The following is a 14,546-nucleotide window of genomic DNA, read 5'->3' on the forward strand; positions in this document are numbered from 1 at the left end:
AGTTTAAGTGGTGAGCGATGGAACCAGGCAACCTAACTTCAAAACTCACAGCTCTAATGACTCTCTTATTCTTCCTCCCTTCCTAGTCCGAGTACCAACCCCAGATACACTGGTACTTTTCTCCCCACGTTGCTCATCACTCACTGAGGATGACACCTTTTTTTATTCTTTTGAATTCATAGTTACTACTGGGCATGACTTAAAGCTGGGTACATGGGCAGAGGTAGTACAGGGGTATTTTTAAATACCATCAAAGGCATGAGACTCTTTTCTGGGCATTTAAAAAGACCATGAAATAATGCTCACCTTTGTTTTTCAAAACCAATCTACTAGGTCATGATGAGCTAGTTTAAGTGTGGGAACAAAGATTACAGACTTGTTTCTGACTCCAAACATCAAGCAATTATGGACCCCACTCTCCCCTCTTCACCTTCTTCCTTGCTTTCAGCATATCCAGCTGGAAGAGGTGAGCCATATGCTAGTCTTGAGGAAAGAGAGACAGGACTGTTAACTAAGCTAGTGATGTAGAAGATAAAGTCCTGTGTACTTCAGATTGCCCAGCACGCTTGGAGTCTCGCTTTTAATAAAATGTTCTGGTTAACTGGGGGGTACTTAGCTTCCCTCAGATGGCCTGCCAATTTTTGAAGAATGATACAACAATTGAGCAAACATAATTCAATTTTTCTTTGATGAAAACACTTCAGAATCATGCAATTGGTGCCTCTGTGTCATCGTTATCAATGTAAATTCTCATTTACCAGCAAATTGTGAAGTAATGACTCATGGAGAGCTCATATTGAGAAATGTCAGTGAGCTCATATTTACTCTTTGAGGGCAACTAACCATTGTGGAGATACTGCTGGCCTCAAAGGATGTGACTATTCCAGAGGAGATGGGCAGGGGAAGTGAAGCCTCTTTAAATGTGTGCCATTTACCATCATTGAAATGGTGCCCATTTGAACTGATCTGTAAATTAATCAACAGAATTGACTTCAGTCAACCATGCTCTTGGGTGCTGTGGTGAGTCATAAAGAAGACCCACTATCACCACATAGGGCCTCTTTCAGGGGCACACTTTGTTTATGCTGCAAATTGTAATTCATCCTGATGCTGGCTCATTTAAGAGAGCAAGTCTCTATTATAGCCATGGTGAATTAAAGGCTAATTGAATTCCATAGGCATTTAAAAGCATGTCTAGGGAGGACAGAGCTCTAAGCTAGGCAATGCAGAGGTACAGAGATAAAGTAGCAAGCTTGGTACTTAGTAAATCCGGGGTTATTGGCTCAAGGAACCTCATAACTCAGGTCAGTGCAAGCTCTCAGCAGAGCTCAATGCATTACAGATGGATGTGAATGAGCTTGTGATTGGAAGATATTGACCTTCCCTCTGTCTTAGTTTATTTCTCACCCCCCAGAGTGGACCCTGCTAGGAATGGTTTATTTGGAAAGTGTCCCCAGGAAGTACAGAACTTGGGAAGATGAGACAGGGAATGGAGGAAAGTGTATACAAGGTATGTCAACGAGCAAGTCTCAACATGGGCAATCGGGGTGGAAATCTTGCTGGAGACTTATTAGAGTTTTACTACCAGAGGATGCAGAGTCATGAAATTTATCTTCTGACTCTCAGCTCCCCCATCATCTGAGAAGTAGCCCTTTGCTCTGGAATCATCAAATCCACAGCACTTTCCAGGTGCCCTCAGGCAAAGCATGTCCTCTGGGTGCTGGAGGAAGCCCTCTGGAAGAGAAAAGAAAAGCAGGAGCTTGAGGAGTCTGGAAACTGTCCACACCTGTTTCTGGTGAAATCATATTGGCCTAGGGGGTTGATGGTTTTTTTATTATAACTGTTACATATGTTCATCACAGAAAGTTTGGAAAACAGAAAAAATAGAATTCTGTAATCCTAACTCTCAGAAATAATTACTGTTATCATCCTTGCATGTTTTTTTCTCATTGCACGGGTGGTTTGTGTGTGTATTTATATACATGTGTGTATTTCATACATGGTCATGTGGTTGGGTTTTGCTTTGTTTCGTTTTGAAATTTCTTCTTTCTTCCCCATTCAAAGCATTTGAGCCCTCAGTATTTCCTTGTTTTGGAGTTTTGAAGAACTGAAAGTGGACAGTATTTGAAGACAGTGCAATTTCCTGTCTTTTATAAAGAACTAAGACTGTTGTGGAGATTATTCTGGATATTGTGGAGGGAAAGTGCAAAGCAGGGAGCCCCTGATCCTAGTAAGAGAGAAGGAGCTCCTACCCAAGAATGGAGGGAAGCTAGAGGTCTAGGAGACTCTGGGCCCTCAGGGACCCTCCCAATCTGTGACTATGCCTTGGGACGATGACCAGAGCTTAAGAGTGTGACTTCTTGTTTGAAAATATTGTACAAGACATGGGACTATGTAATACAGTGGACCATGTGGTTGAAGATGGACTGTGGTTAACAGTACAAATATGAAAGCATTCTCTCATGAACTATAACAAATGTACAATATTAATACATGGTAGTATTAATAAGGGTGTACTGAAAAAATATACCAAATTTAAGCTATGGTCAACAGTCTGATGATGTTCTTTCATAATTTGTAACAAATGTTCTACACAGTGTAAGGTATTGGTGGAAGAGTGATGCATGGGAATTCTGCACATTCTGCATGATTGTTTTGTAAGCTCACAATTTCTCTAATAAAAAATACATATTAAAAAAAAAAAAGAGTGTGACTTCTTGGTGCTCTCAGATAGACCATTATGTTTTGGAAACACAGGCACTCTCAGCCTGGCCAGTGCTTCCATGGCTCCAAGTGAGGCAGACCTACGCTTCTGGAGATCTCTATCCTGTTCAGGCAACAGAAGCTGGGGATGGGGAGGCCTGAGGAGCTAGAGGTACCTGACTAATGAAGACCACTGATGATGACTGACTCCCTAGGGAGGTTCCCTGCTGCTCGACTCTGCATAATATCCTGGGACTTTTCCAAAACCCCAAGGAGGGAGGCCACCAGAAAGGACTGACATGAGCTATCCTACACCACTGTGGATTTGGGCTCATGGGGACTTACTGTCTCATGGCTTCCTTGGTTTCCGGCTTCTGAATTCGACTGACTGCCTCTGAATAGTCTCACATCAACACAGATGTGAAACCCTTTCATCATTCACAAAAAATTAAAATCATGTATCCTAAATATTTCATTTAGTCAACTTTACTAAAGACTTGGGTTATGGGGAGGGGCCACCTCAGCCTGCAGTCTCATGCCATTTCCCAGACTCTCTACTCACTTTCTTCCTCCTAAGCTTCCCCTTTCCTCACATAGCAAGAATGGCACACTGGTTCTTTAGGCTGGTGTTGGTTCTGATTGGGCTCTTCTGATCCTCTGTTGACTATTGAATATATTCTTTGTTCTTGATCCTCCTTCTAGGAAGCAAGCGAATTGCTCTAATTTTCATTCCATTATAAGTTAGTAATGACCTCTTGGAGATTGATCATGTCCTTGGGGTCTGTTTTATTTAGTTTGTTAAATGCTGTGGGGAGCAATATACCAGAAATAGATTGGCTTTTACAATGGGAATTTATTAGGTTAAAAGTTTGCAGTTCTGAGGCTGTGAAAATGTCCAAATCAAAGCATCATTAGAGATGCTGTCTCACTCAAGTTTGGTTGCTGGTGATCCTGGACTCCCTCCATGTGGCAAGACACAATGGCAGTTCTGCTGGTCTCTGCCTTCTCCTCCAGGCTCACTTTCTCCCCGAGCCCAGTTGTGGGCAGTTGGGCACACAGCAGTGTCCACTCCTCACCCTCCTCTCCTCCAGGCATTGTTGGTTCAGCTTCTTATTCTCTGTACACCTTCTCTCTCTGCATCTTGGGGTCCTCTTTCCATGCCCCTATGCTCCACTGATTCCAGCTTCCAGCCTCTGGGTCCTTTCTCTCTGGCTCTGCAGCTTCTGTTCTGTCTGTGACTTTTTAGGTCTCTATTTATAAAAGACTCCAGTAAGAGGCTTAAGACTTACCTGGGTCCTGCAATCTAATCAAAGACCCTTAACTGAAGCAATCTAATCATCAAAAGCAATCTAATCAAACGGTCTTCTCTACTGTGGGTTTACAGGCACAGGAATGGGTTCACTTTAAGAAAAGGGTTTCCTGATAGCCACAAACAACTCAAACCAGCATAGGGTCTCAAAATTCTCAGTTTCCTCACTGAAATACTCCTTTTGTATACAGGCATTACCCTTCCCCAAAAGCATTCTGTTGAACCACATTATATATCATGTATAATGCAAGCTCTTCAAGAATTTTCAAATTGAGTGGTTGAGCTCATTGTGGCAGAGACACCAAATTCCACTTCATTTTTCTCTTCTTATGCACTCAGGAAGACATCATTCTCTTACTTCCCTTGCAGTTAGTTTGTGGCCATGTAACTAGTCCTAAGAAATGAGCCATGAGCAGAAATGGCTTGCGTCACTTCCAAGCTGAAGTATTTAAAAGCATGGAGCCTAGAGTGTCTACAACTAGAAGCGGGAAGAGTGCATCCAGTACCCATGTGGAATCTAAGCCCTCACTTGACATAGGTGTGCAATGGACACAACCAATCCAATGTCCACAGAGGAAATGTGAAATGGGTGTGGGAACGGTAGCCATGGGGGCTGCTGGGTGTGGGGAACGGGAGGAAGAGATGAGATGTGGAGGCGTTTTCGGGACGTGGAGTTGTCCTGGATAGTGCTTCACGGACAATTACGGGACACTGTAGATCCCCCCAGGGCCCACTGGATGGAACGTGAGAGAGTCTGGGCTATGATGTGGACCATTGACTATGGGGTGCAGTGATGCTCAGAGATGAACTTACCAGGTGCAATGGATGTATCACGATGATGGGAGAGAGTGTTGCTGTGGGGGGAGTGGGGGGCGGGGGCGGTGGGGTTGAATGGGACCTCATATATATTTTTTAATGTAATTAAAAAAAATAATAATAAATAAATATTAAAAAAAAAAAAGTCAATGTGAAGCCACCAGCATTTTTTTCCTGCCATAACAATCAGGATAGCTATATGATGAGGTGGTAGAGCTACAAAATGGAAGCAATTTGGACCACAGATTCACAGGAGCAATTGTCCTGGATTGTGGCTTGACTGACTTGGACCTTGCATGGGCAAGAAGTAAACTGTTGTTATTTTAGGCCATGATGGTTTGGGTACTATTTTGTAGTTACTCCATAGCCTAGATTAATGGTTAAGCTTTACCAGATTAACACAACCAACTTTGAAATTAGACTTCCTAGGTTCCATTCCATGTCCTACCACTTTCTATTATAGCCAGTTGATCTTAGACTAACTGTTTAACCTCTTTAAGCTTCTGCTTCCTCATCTGTCTGATGGGAATTCTGCAGAGTTTCTTTCTCATAGAGCTGATATAAAGAGAAAAAAATGTGAGGTACCTAGAATACTGTCTGGCACATAATAAGTACTCAAAAAACATTGCTTTCTGATAATGGAAATCATAATACCTAATTCTAATTAAAACCTAAAACAAAATCCTTAGTTTAAGCTTATAAGTGCTCCCTAGAAATTTCAATATCTGTGTTTTTTGTTGATATTTAAAACCAATTGCTCACCTAAAGTAATAGCATTGAGAATGTTATTTGTTGAGTCAATATATGCTTCTTTATGGAAGGCAGAATCAAATGTATGAGCCTTAGTTTCTCATATTTGTTGCCACAGAGTTGCATGTAGTACTCTTACACAGTTTTTAATATTTTGCAACAATGATGTCTCTTTATCGTTCCTAACTTAACCTATTTTTGCTTTTTTCTCTCATAATTTGCATTCTCTTTTTACCAACCCAACCCATCTTTCTCTACAAGTGGCTGGATATTTGGTGGTGACCTTAGTAAAGTGAAGGAGACAACAAGCTAGTTTAGCATCTATAACCTGTGCATTCTGGAGGGTGGGGCATCAGGCGGGTCAGAACAGAGGCATTTTTGTTATGTGAGTTTGCACTGCTGTCGGAACATTCAGATGGGGACGTCCTATAGCTTTTGGAAATGCAGACCTTGCATTTTACAAAATGATTAGCACTGTATTTAGGAATTATTTACTATAGAAGTTAAATGCAAAGGGATTGAGAATTGTGGTAAGAAGGCAGATTAGGGTGCTCCAGAACTCAATTCTATCAAAACAACCATTAAACAGGCAAGAACCATCTCAAACAACTATTTTGAAACCCCAGAGGCCAGAAAAACTGTACAGCATCCAGGGAAGAGCAGGGGGAAGAGGCTGATAAATTATGTTAAAGGATTGTAAATTGCTCTCTCCATGCAGCAGCTACCAGCACCCATTTCCCATTCTCACAGCAGGCCATGGGGAGTCTAGCCCCTGACTAACTGCTATTCTCTGCCCTCAGAACAAGTGTGGGCATGGCTGATGGCTGATCATGGCTTTTGATTAGCAGATTCAGATTGCTGGGAGCCTGGCTCTGAGGGCAGCCATTGTCTCAGCCTGCCCAGACAAGGGCAGTGGCAGGCATTGTTTCAACCTGCCCCTATGGGGCCGTGGCAGTGGAGACTTAAAGATGATGCACTTCCTCAGAGTTGCAGGGAACAGTTAGCTGAAGAGCTGCATTTGTTAGGCTGGCCAGGAAAGCTTATCTTTTGGGACTCGTTGAAGAAGCTCCTGGCACCCTTCCTGATCTCTTTCCAGGGCATATTGGAGATGGTCTGTGCCCCCTTTGTGGGGCCCTGGTTCTGTTTTAACTGGGAAAGATTGACTAGGGAAAGTCTTCTCCATGGTACTCTCCTCCAAGAATTTTCCCTCCAGGCAAAAGCAGCTTGAGACAACAAAAGGAGTGTTAAAACGACAGAAGTGGGCACTCTGGGACAAAGGCTTCAAAGCTTCAAATACCTGGGAGAGGGAGGTCTGACTCCTGGGAAACAGAGGGGACAATTAAACTCCTTTAAACACGGGAGCTCCAAAAACAACTCACAAGCAAAAGCCCAGGACAAGACACAAACTCAGAAAGATGGAAAAACCTGCAGACTGTATTTGTGTTGGGCAGACCTTTCTGATAGGAGGGCTGAAGCTCAAGAGAATCTCTGTTTTACCACCAGCTGGTTACAAAACCAAGAAACAGACATCTCAGGGAACTAATTCTAGAGTTAACACTAAATATTAAATATCAAAATGTATTCAGTGTGCATCAAAAAAGTACAAGAAAAGAAAGAGGAAATGATGGCCCTTCCAAAGGAAGAGTATAAAAATACAGAAAACACCCATGACTAAGACAAGAATGTGTACATACCAAACAAACATATCTTAGATCACATGGGAGTAACTCAGGTAGAGCACAGCTCTCTTGCAAAATAGGGGGCATGGCATAGAGCTAGTCCAAGGGAGTTGCTCTGGGGACCTCTGCAGGCCAGGAGAGTGCCACATACATTGTCCAGGAGGGACTGGGAACACAGAGACTGCAAGGCCAAAGGGAAAATTATGGGTTAATACTCCCACAGCTGGGGATGCCCCCCACCCCCAAGGAGAACAGCCTCAGTAAAACTTGAGGCTGAGCAGCCAATGGAGAAGGGAAAGAGAAAACTCCTCCTTGGGAAGATGGAGGGTGCAGTGGAGGGCTGACTGTGTTTTCTCTTCAGTAACTATAACTACCGTAATTTGCTAGTTCAGGAGAGGTACTGGTAATTGAAGGATTCCTCTCTTTGGAAGGGTTTGCCAAGGAATGCCATTTGCTGGCCAGCTGGGAAAGTGAAAGAAGACAGACAGGTCTTTCCCAGTCTACTATCCCAGGCACCATAGACCCAGTTGGGCCCCATTAGTGGCTCCCTGACACAATTTTTACTACTTGAACAGGGCAATAGTACAATTTTAGAAGAAATTAAACTACAAATCAAAGAAGAGATGTGAAATAAAACCACTAGGCAAGAGACAGAACTTGACCAACAGTGCAAAATTATTAATATAAGTAGATGCCTAACTATCAAAAAAAAAAAACAAAAAAAAAAAAACCCATACTAAGAAATAGGAAGCTATGGCCCAGTCAAAGGAACAAAACAAGACTCTAGATGAGACTCAGGATTTAAGACAACTAGTAAATGATGTTCAAACAAACCTCCTTAAACAATTTAAGGAGAGGAAGGAAAATATGACTAAAGAGATAAAGGATATTAAGAAGACACTGGGTGAACATAAGGAACAATGTGAAAACCTGCAAAAAATGTAACAGAGCTTATGGAAATGAAAGACAATGGATAAGATTAAAAATACATTAGAAGCATATAACAACAGATTTGAAATGTTAGAGGAATGAATAAGTGAATTTGAAGACAGCACATTTGCAATTGAAAAGATAGGAGAAAAGACAGAGAAAAAAGGCAAAAAAGTGAGCAGGGTTTCAGGAAACTGAATGACAACATGAAACATGCAAAGATAGGAAAGAACGTTTGGGGAAATACTAATTGAAAAATTTCCAACTCTTATGAAAGACATGAATATCAGTATTCAAGAAGGACAACATATCCCAAACAGAATAAATCTGAATAAAACTGCTCCAAGACATCAACTCTTCACATTGTCAAAGGCCAAAGATAAAGAGGATTTTGAGAGCAGCAAGAGAAAAGCAATTTATTACTTACAAGGAAGACTTAATAAGACTAAGTGCTGATCTCTCTTCAGAAACCATGGAGACAAGAAGGCAGTGGTATGATATATTTAAGGTACTGAAAGAGAAAAACTGCCAGCTGAGAATTCTTTATCTGGCAAAACTATCCTTCAGAAATGAACGCAAGTTTAAAGTCTTCACAGGCAAACAAAAACAGAGAGTATGTAAGCACGAGACCAAATACACAAATCTACAAGAGATAATAAAGGGTGTGTTATAGCCTGATAGGAAAAGACAAGGGAGAGAGCTATGGAGAAAAGTGTAGAAATGAAGAACGTAAGTAAGAGAAATTGAAAAGGTTAAAAAATGGACAATAGTAAGATATGACAACAGAAAGCCAAGGGGTAAAGTGGACAAAATAAGTAACATCTTTATAGTAGTAACACTGCTTGTTAATGGATTGAACTCTCCAATTAAAAGACAATGATCAATAGAACAGATTAAAAAAACATGAGCCATCTATTTATTGTCTATAAGAGACTCACCTTAGATGCAAGGACACAATCAAGTTGAAAGTGAAAGGTTGAGAAAAGATATTCCACGCTAACAGCAATTAAAAAAAAAGAGATGGTGTAGTGATACTAATATCGGATAAAATTGATTTTAAATGCAAAACTGTTATTGAAGATAAGTAGGTTACTATCTATTAATAAAAGGGACAATCCACCAAGAAGAAATAATAATAATAAATATTTATGCACCTGACATAGATGCCCAAAAATACATGAGAAACACCCTGGCAAAACTGAAGGGAGAAATGAATGTCTCTACAATAATAGCTTGAGACTTCAACACTCCAATCTCAGTATTAGCTAGAATATCTTGACAGAAGATAAATGAGGAAACTGAGAGCTTGAATAATATGATAAATGAATTAGGTCTAATAGACATTTATAGAGCATTACATCCCAAAACAGCAGGATATACATTCTTCTCAAGTGCTCATGGTTCTTTCTTCAGGATAGGACTATATGTTGGGACACCTGTCAGACTTCAATAAATATAAAAATGTTGAAATTATACAAAACATTTTCTCTGATCATAAGGGAAGTAAGTTGAAAATTAATAACAAGTAGAAAAAGGGAAATTCACAAATATATGGAGATTGAACAAAACACACTCTTTAATAATCAATAGGTTAAGGAAGAAATTACAAGAGAAATCAGTAAATACCTCAAGAAAAATGAAAATGAGAACACAATATACAACAAAATCTTATGGAATAAAGCAAAGACAGTGCTGAGAGGGAAATTTATAGCATTCAAAGCTTATAATAAAGAAGAAGAAAGAGATAAAATCAAAGACCTAACTGCATGCTTGGACGAGTTAGGAAAAAACCATCAAAACAGTCCCAAAGCAAGCAGAAAGAAATAGAAAAGATTAGATCAGAAATAAATGAAATAGGGGAAAAAAACTATAGAGAAAATCAACTGAACTATTTGGTTCTTTGAGAAGATCGACAAAATTTACAAATCCTTAGCTAGATTAACAAAGAAAAAAAGAGAGAAGTTACAAATAATAAATTCAGAAATAAGAATCAATCAAGAAGAAATAAAAGAGATCATAAGATGATACTATGAACAGATGTATGCCAACAAAGTAAACAATGTTGATGAAATGGACAAATTTCTGGAAATACATGAAAAAAAATCACATTGACCCTAGAAGAAATAGAAGACCTCAACAAACCAGTTGCAAGTAAAGAAATTGAAACAGTCATCAAAAACCTCCTCAAAATGAAAAGTCCTGGACCAGGTGGCATCACAGGTGAAATTCTACCAATCATTTAAAGGAGATCTAACATCAATCTTGCTCAAATTCTTCCAAAAAAATTGCACAGGAATGAATGCTACCAAACTCATTCTATGCTGCTAACATCACCCTAATACCAAAGCCAAATAAAGATAGTATGAAAAAAGAAAATTACAAACCAATTTCTTTACTGAATATGGATGCAAAAATCCATATATTTTGCATTCATATTCATTATGGATGCAAAATACTTGCTAACCAAATCCAAAAACTTACAAAATTGTGAGGGACAGAGTATAAACTATAATGTAAACTGTAGTCCATGGTTAGTAGCAATGCTTCCACATGGTTTTATCAATTGTAACAAATGTACCACATTAATGAAGGATGTTGTTAATGTGGGAAAGTGTGGGAGGGGGGAGGGAGTGGGGCAAATGGGAATCCTGTATATATATATATATATATATTTTTTATCCTCCCCTTGCAGCTTGCTTTCTGTCTGCTCTCTCTGTCCATTCACTGTGCATTCTTCTGTATGTCTGTATTTTATTTTTATTTATTTCCCCACCCCCTTGCAGCTTGCTTGTTTTGCTCTCTGTGTCCATTCGCTGCACGCTCTTCTGTGTTTTCACTTGTCTCCCTTTTTGTTGCATCACCTTGCTGAGTTGGCTCTCTGCAGCGCTTGAGAGCTGGTGGCTCTCACGGTGTGCAGGTGAAACTGCCTTAACAAGGAGGCCCCAGGACACGAACCTAGGGCCTCACATATGGTAGATGGGAGCCCAACTGATTGAGCCACAGCTACTTCCCTCCCATATATTTTTTAATGAAAGATTTATGTAATCTAAAGCTTCTTTAAAGATAAAAAAAAAAAAAAAAAGATTGGCAGAATGGATAAAAAAGCATGGCCCAACTATATGCTGTCTGTAAGAGCCTCATCTTAAATTCAGTGACACTTGAAAGTTGAGAGTGAAATGATGGGAAAAATATATCATCAAGTAATAACCAAAGAGAAATGAGGTTGCTATACTAATATCAGATCAAAAACAGCTATGAGGGGCAAAGGTGGTCATTATATACTGCTAAAGGGGACAATTCAACAGGAAGTTGTAATAATTACAAGTATCTATAGACCTAACAGCAAAGCCCCAAAATATATGAAGCAAATTTTGACAGATTTGAAGGGAGAAATTGATGGTTCTACCTTAATAGTAGGAAATTTTAATACACCACTTTCCAGAAGCATAGAATGTTTAGTCAAATCAGTAAGGTAGTACAAGTCTTGAATGATACTCTAAGCCACCTAAACCAAACAGACACATATATATACATAAAAAACGTTTACCCAAGGAAAACAGAATATATATTCTTCTCAAGAGCACATGGATAATTCTCAGCAGTGACTGAGCAATGGATTGCTGGACCGGGCAGACATGGAACCCCCCTCCCCAGACCCTACAGGGACGGCACCTATTTGGCGGAGCAGCTGAGTGCCAGCGTGAACACCGCAGTAGAGCCTTCAGCTGGCAATGTCAAGGCCAAACCCTTGGTGCCCAGTGCCCGCCCCACAGAGTTTGTGCTGTTTTTCCTGCTGGCCCGGCTTATGCCACTGTCAACAGTCACGGAGCCTGTGGAACCTTCTCAAGAGGAACTGTCATTATTGTATGAAGGTCTAAAGTTAGCTGTTAGCATGGAACTTTCAGAACATTTTGTTGAAAATGCAGATAGAAATGTCTCCATAAGAATCATGGGAACACAAAGAAAGAAGTAAGTGGATCAGAGCCAGGGGATGGCTCCTTGGGAGGTGGAAGGCCCCCAGAGGAAAGTGTCCAAGAAATAATGGAGGAGGAAGAGGAAATACCAAAACCTAAATCTGTGGTAATACTGCCAGGTGCTCCTAAAAAAGAACATGTAAATATAGTATTCGTTGGGCATATAGATGCTGCCAAGTCAACTTTTGGAGGACAAATAATGTATTTGACTGGAATGATAGAAAAAAGGACTCTTGAGAAATATAAAAGAGAAGCTAAAGAAAAAAACCGAGAAACCTTGGTATTTGTCTTGGGCCTTAGACAAAAATCAGGAAGAACTAGACAAGGATAAAACAGAAGTGAGTTGTGCCTATTTTGAAACAGAAAAGAAGCAATTCACAATTCTAGATGCCCCTGACCACAAGACTTTTGTGCCAAACATGACTGGTGGTGCTCCTCAAGCTGACCTGGCTGTCCTGCCATCTCTACCAGAAAAGGTGAGTCTGAAACTGGATTTGAAAGAGGAGGACAGACAAGTGAATATGCAATGTTGGAAAAGACAGCAGGTATAAAACATTTAATTGTGCTTATTAATAAGATGGATGATGAAATGGTAAATTGTAGCAATGAGAGACATGAGTGAAGAGAAACTAGGGCCAGTTTTGAAAAAAGTTGGCTTCAATCCCCAAAAGGATATTCATTTTATTCCCTGCTCAGGACTGACTGGAGTAAATCTTAAAGAGCAATCAGATTTCTGTCTTTGGTACAGCAGACTACCATTTATTCCATATCTGGATAATTTCCCAAACTTCAATAGATCAGTTGATAGACCAGTCTACCACTTGTGGATAAGCACAAGGATACGGGCCCTGTGGTCCTGGGAAGGCTAGCCCCAGAATCTAGGTGAAAAGGCCAGCGGCTGGTAATGATGCCAAACAAGCACAATGTGAAGTTCTTGGAATCCTTCCTGATGATGTAGAAAGTGATTCTTTAGCCCAGGTGAAAACCTCGAAATCAGACTGAAAGGATTTGAAGAAGAGATGATCCTTCCAGGATTCATACTTTGTGATATTAATAATCTTTGTCATTCTTTGATGCCCAGATAGTGATTATTGTGCACAAATCCATCCTCTGCCCGGGTTATAATGTGGTGCTGTATGTTCATACCTGTATGGAGGAAGTCTAAATAAATACCGTAATCTGATTGGCAGAGGAAAATCAGGAGAAAAAGGTAAGACCCAACCAGTTCTGTGAAACAAGATCAAGTCTGCTTCGCTAGTTTACTTCAGAAAATATTTGTTCTTCTCATCTCACCATACTTCTGCCTCAAAGAAGTTAATTGTAAAACTCTGAGTAAGGATATTGTTATAAGGAGTTTATGCCAGATGCTTCTAGAGAGCAGTCATCATGATAAAAATAAGAGATTTTCATTCATAAAGTATTTCCATGTAATTTTTATGTAAGGAAAGAATTACTTAAGGGTCTATATTTAATGCTGTGTTAAGAAAAGGTTAATGGGGAAACGGACTTTGACCCAGTGGTTAGGGTGTCCGTCTACCATATGGGAGGTCCGCGGTTCAAACCCCGGGCCTCCTTGACCCGTGTGGAGCTGGCCATGCGCAGTGCTGATGCGCGCAAGGAGTGCCATGCCACGCAAGGTGTCCCCCGCGTGGGGGAGCCCCATGCGCAAGGAGTGCGCCCGTGAGGAGAGCCACCCAGCGTTAGAAGAAAGTGCAGCCTGCCCAGGAATGGTGCCGCCCACACTTCCCGTGCCGCTGACGACAACAGAAGCGGACAAAGAAACAAGAGGCAGCACAGCAAACAGACACCAAGAACAGACAACCAGGGGAGGGGGGGAAATTAAATAAATAAATAAATCTTAAAAAAAAAAAAAAGAAAAGAGTAATGAATGGCAAAGGATAGTAATGATTTAGTAGTGATGACTTCTACATATGCAGTAATCAACCTCCAAACAGTATTAGTTGGGGGGAAATGCGGAGAAGTGACTGCTTTTTAAGAGCTTGACAATTTTCCTCTCTTGTTATTGAAGAAATTAGGATTTTAATTTCAGATGTTGCCTGTTCCAAATATTTTCTTAACTCTCTACTCCACAAGAAATCTGTTCTGCCTTTCCTTTCACTTAAGAATCCATGACCTGGCCTCCAACCAGGGCTGCAGGCCTATTCATTTCCACTGGCTGCTGCGCACAGGTGGCAGCTGAGCCCGGCGGTGGCTGGACCGACTGGTGGCTGCCAGGCCATGGATCTTCAGCCAGGGGCGCTGTGCACTTTGCTGTCGGGGCCCAGTTTCTCTTTTCTAAGCCTTTCTTTTCTGCTCCTTTGGCAGCAACTGACAGAAATGCAGCATAGGGTGGGGGAAGAAGGGGGTGGGCACTATTTGGAGAAA

General features: G+C 40.8%; 1 pseudogene; it reads left to right on the forward strand.

The window, feature by feature from the left end:
• Positions 1–11,877: 11,877 nt before the first annotated feature.
• LOC101419736 (eukaryotic peptide chain release factor GTP-binding subunit ERF3A pseudogene) lies at positions 11,878–13,603 on the forward strand (annotated as a pseudogene).
• Positions 13,604–14,546: the final 943 nt, after the last annotated feature.

The sequence above is a fragment of the Dasypus novemcinctus genome, chromosome 17 (assembly GCF_030445035.2).
Source record: "Dasypus novemcinctus isolate mDasNov1 chromosome 17, mDasNov1.1.hap2, whole genome shotgun sequence".
Taxonomy (NCBI): domain Eukaryota; kingdom Metazoa; phylum Chordata; class Mammalia; order Cingulata; family Dasypodidae; genus Dasypus; species Dasypus novemcinctus.